This window comes from Gossypium arboreum, chromosome 7 (genome assembly GCF_025698485.1).
Source record: "Gossypium arboreum isolate Shixiya-1 chromosome 7, ASM2569848v2, whole genome shotgun sequence".
Classification (NCBI taxonomy): Eukaryota; Viridiplantae; Streptophyta; class Magnoliopsida; order Malvales; family Malvaceae; genus Gossypium; species Gossypium arboreum.
In genome coordinates, this window is record NC_069076.1 from 45,884,379 (window position 1) to 45,889,324 (window position 4,946).

Consider the following 4,946-nt stretch of genomic DNA (forward strand, 5'->3'; position numbering starts at 1 on the left):
GGTTTTTATAGATTGTGCCCTAATTTTTGCCTGTGTGTTTCACGAATTTTGAATTTGGATGCGTTTGGCATTCTGCCCACGCACGTTCGCTTCTCCCATGCTCGTGTACATAGGTCCACACCCGTGTTAACTTGACAGGTTCACCCACAGATGATGGGCACGGGCGTGTTTGACAGGTTCACCCACGGTTTCGAGGCACGGGCATGTCAAATGCCCATGTTGTTTTGGCAGGTTCATCCACAGCCTTGTCGCACGACCGTGGTGACTTTATCGCTTCCCGTGTTGGAAAATTTTTGCCCTATTTTCGAACGGCCTAAGGCACGCTTGTGTTCCTGGTCGTGTGATATTTAGAGAGTCTGTATACCATGATTCGGTTAGTACGTTAGATGTTAAAAACTCAAATTTAAAGAAATTAATACTGTTAGTGCTCGGGTTGCCTCCCTAGAAGCGCTTATTTATAGTCTAAGCTCAACTTACTTCTCTGGTGTGTGATCATGGTGAATCGAGGAGTTTACACTCCTCATCCCTGCTATTAATTTTATCAATATAAGGTTTAAGACAAGTACCATTTACCTTGAACATGCCAAATTTGGAGTGGTTTACCTCGACCGTATCGTATGGAAAAATACTAATTATCGTAAGAGGGGTTTCTTCATTTGGTTTAGAAGTGGCGATTCGAGGATCTGCTGCATCAAGTAGTACTTTGTCTCCAACTTTAAGTTGATTTTTGGAGGAATTAGGCTCCTCATGGCGTGGTTTTGGTCTATCGTGTTTTCTCGGTTTATGTGTCTGTCATTCATCTAGCTCTTCGATTTGTAACCTTCGTTCTTCATGGATAGGTTCTTTGTTGTTGCTTAGCTTATGTATGTTCTTCAAACCTTTTTTCTGCAGAGAAGGTTGCACTATATGGTTAGTTTTAGCCAAATGATTTGTATAGTCACCTTCGACTTTTGATGTGTTATTCGAATTACGAGCTTGAAGGGTGATTGTTTCGTCTCTCACACGAAGTATGAGTTCACCTGTGCCAACGTCAATAATTGTTCTGGCGGTTGCTAAAAAGGGCCTTCCTAAAATTAAGGGGACGTTGCTATCCTCCTCTATGTCTAGAACAACGAAATCAACTGGGAATATAAATTTGTTAATTTTAACGAGTACATCTTCAATAATACCCCTAGGAAATCTGATAGTTTTATATGCTAATTGAATGCTCATCCTAGTTTGTTTGGGTTCCCCAGACCTAGTTGATTAAACAATTTGTAAGGCATAACATTGATACTAGCCCCTAAATCAGCCAACGCATTATTAAAATCTAAACTACCAATTAAATAAGGAATTGTAAAACTCCCTGGATCTTTTAGTTTGTTAGGCAGCTTATTTTGTAGAACGGCTAAGCAGACCGCGTTCAGCTCCACATGCGATGCTTCATCTAACTTCCATTTATTTGCCAGAAGCTCCTTTAAAAACTTGACTGCATTTGGCATCTGCAAAAGGGCTTCAATAAACGGTAAATTAATATGTAGTTTCTTTAGAAGTTTAAGGAATTTACCAAATTGTTTGTTTGAACGGTCTTTTCTTGTCGCATTGGGGTATGGTAGGCAAGGTTTATATTCTGTAATCACCGACTTTGGCTCATTGTGGCCTACCTCATCCTTACCTATGCTTACCACCGTTTCTGGCCTTGGTTCTGCAACTAGCCCTTCCTCATCTTGAATGGAAATTGCGTTGAGTTGCTCCCTTGGGTTAGATTCAATGTTGCTTGACATGCTACCTTGTGGTCGATCAGAAATCAACTTGGCGAGCTGTCCAATCTTAGTTTCGAGCCTCTAGATTGATGCTTGTTGATTTTTGAGTACGATCTCGGTATTCTGAAAATGAGTTTCTGACACTGAGATGAATTTTGTTAGCATCTCCTCAAGGTTTGGTTTTTTCTCTTGTTAGAAGCCTAGAGGTGGTGGTCTTTGATTCCCTTGGCCTCCCCATGAAAAATTAGGGTGGTTCCTCCAACCTGCATTATAAGTATTGCTATAGGAATTGTTTTGAGATCGAGGATTGTAACCCATGTAATTTAACTGTTTGTTCTCCATGTTGTGGCCATAATGTGGGTATTCTGAACTGCTTGATCCGCCTCCACTTGCTTCGCATTGCACTATTGGGTGAACCTGTGAAGAACTAAGAAAAACCATCAATTTTCTTAGTAAAGAGTTCTACCTAATTAGAGAGCATGGTGACCGTATCAACATTATAAATGCCGGTTGTTTTTATTGGATTTAACCTCATGACTTGCCACTGATAGTTATTCAGTGACATCTCCTCTATAAATTCATAGGCATCTTCAGGTGTTTTATTATTTATGGTTCTGCCAGCAGCTGTGTCAACCATTTGTCGAGTCGAAGGATTCAAGCCATTATGAAAGGTTTGAACCTGCAGCCAAAGCGGTAACCCATGGTGAGGGCATCTTCTCAAGAGGGCCTTGTATCTCTCCCATATATCGTAGAGTGTTTCTAAAACCATCTGCACAAAGGAAGAAATATCATTACGTAATTTAGCCGTTTTAGCCGGTGAAAAATATTTTAATAAAAACTTTTCGGTCATTTGTTCCCAAGTAGTGATTGAACCCCGTGGCAACGAGGTCAACCACTGTTTAGCTTTGTTTCTCAATGAAAAAGGGAATAATCAAATATGAATGGCGTCATCAGAAATGCCATTAATTTTAAATGTATCACATAGTTCCAAAAAGTTTTCCAAGTGAACGTTGGGATCCTCGTCCTGCAAACCATCAAACTGAACAAACTCTTGTTCATTTGAATTGTGTTAGGTTTCAGTTCAAAAGTATTTGTGGCTACAGCCGATCTAACTATGCTCGATACAATTTCTATTGAAGAAGGTTTAGCATAATCATACATAGTGCGCGGAGCAGGATTCTGATTAACAGCAATCGCAAGAGGTAGCGGATTTTCTTTGTTTTCATCCATCTCCTCGGTTGTGGTTGAAGAATCATCCTTTTGCTCGTCCTCTATGTATCTTAGGCTTCGCCTTATTTCTCTCCAGTTTCTATGAACTGTGCGGATGATCTCACCGTCAAAAAGTAGTGGTCCTGACAGGTTTCTTCTGGTCATAAACTAGAAAAACCTGTCAGAAGGAAATAAGAGAAAAATTAGAAAAGAAAATAAAAATTTAAATTGTAATAAAAGTAAAGTTGCTAAAGTAATAAAAATCGAGCTTTCCTCATATCCTAGTTCCCTGGCAACGGTGCCAAAAACTTTTTGCGTGATATTCGTAACAGGTTTTAAAGATTTATAAATGAAACGTTCTTGAGACTAACTTATTATCACGATTAAGGCAAGTGTACCTATCAAACAGTAGTATAGTTCAGCAAGACCAGATTATCGAACCCAAAGGAACTATGAGTACTAGTATTTACTTTCTTTTTATTATCTAGCCTAAAATTTAAGAGGTTTGGTTGTCTAAACTAATTACTAACTAAGAATACACAGAAAGAAAAACTTGGGAAAATACTTTTGGGAAAATTCTATTGATTGAGACAATACCTAAGGACAAATCCACCTAGACTTCACTTGTTATTTGACTCTGAATCAGACGATTTATTCATTTGACTTGATCCGTAGGAATTTATAAGTTATATTATTATCTCTCTCAAGACTAATAACGTCTAACCCTAGGTTGAATAATTGAAATCTCTTTCTAGTTAACACCCTAAAATTGCATTAACTCGATCTATGGATTCCCTTATTAGGTTTCACTCTAATTCGGGAAAATCTTGTCACCCTATCTCTAGGTGCGCAATCAACTCCGCTTAATTATGACAAATTTACTCTTAGACAGGGTCTATTCCTCCTCTGAATAAGAGCTTAACTTGAATCAATATCCTGGAATATCAAAACAGGAATTAAGAACACATAATTAAGAACAAGTCAAATATTTATCATACAATTCAGATAATAATAACAAGATTTGTCTTAGGTTTCATTCCCCTTAGGTATTTAGGGGTTTAGTTCATACTTATAAAAGAAAACATCTCAAAAGCATAAAGATAACAAAACATAAGAAATCCCAAAACTCCTGAAGAAACTTGAAGGGAGATCTCCAGTCTTGATGATGAATCCGACTCTTGAGATGGATCAATTGGCTTTCCTTGAGTAATTCCTTGCTTCCTACTCTATATCCCCCTTCCTAAGTGCCTCCTCAAGTGTTTAAATAGGCTTTGGAATGCCTAAGAGCCCTCAAAATTGGCCTTTTTTCGAATTGGACTGAACTTGGGTTCGGAAAGGACACGCCCGTGTACGATTACTGAAGGCTGTGGTCAAGGCTGTTAAATGGACACGGGCGTGTGATCCACTCGTGTAAATCATGCTTCGATCCTGCCAAATTGACACTGCTGTGTGAGGAAGTCCAGGCCGTGTTGTTTTCCCATGTGGGTCCATTTTCTCCGCTTTCGGCCTGTTTGGTTCTCTTTTTACTCTTTTGTGCTCTCTTAAGCATAAAACATGAAATTAAAGGATTAGGAGCATCGAATTCACCAAATCTAAGGAGAAACCATCCATAAATGTGTTAGGCATGGGGTAAAAATATGTATAAATTATGGTTTATCAAATGGATAAAGTAATAAAAATTGAGTGTTCTTAATATCCTAGTTCCCCGGCAACAGCGCCAAAAACTTGATACGTGATATTCGCGTCAGGTTTTAAATATTTATAATTAATCATTCTTGAAACTAACTATTATCAGGATGAAGGCAAGTGTACCTATCGAACAGTAGTATAGCTTTAACAAGACCAGATTGTCGAACCCAAAGGAACCAAGAGTACTAGTAATTACCTTTTTTTTTATTATCTAGCCTAAAAATTAAGGGATTTGTATATCTAAACTAATTACTAAACTAAGAGTGCACAGAGAGAAGATTAGAAAAAAGCTTTTGGGAAAACTCG

At 38.3% G+C, this 4,946-nt stretch overlaps 1 non-coding gene across 1 annotated transcript; it reads left to right on the top strand.

The window, feature by feature from the left end:
- The first annotated feature begins 2,437 nt into the window (after positions 1-2,437).
- LOC128295649 (small nucleolar RNA R71) lies at positions 2,438-2,544 on the top strand. The gene has a single exon (XR_008286209.1). It is a non-coding gene; the product is annotated as a small nucleolar RNA R71 (small nucleolar RNA).
- The last annotated feature ends 2,402 nt before the right edge of the window (positions 2,545-4,946 follow it).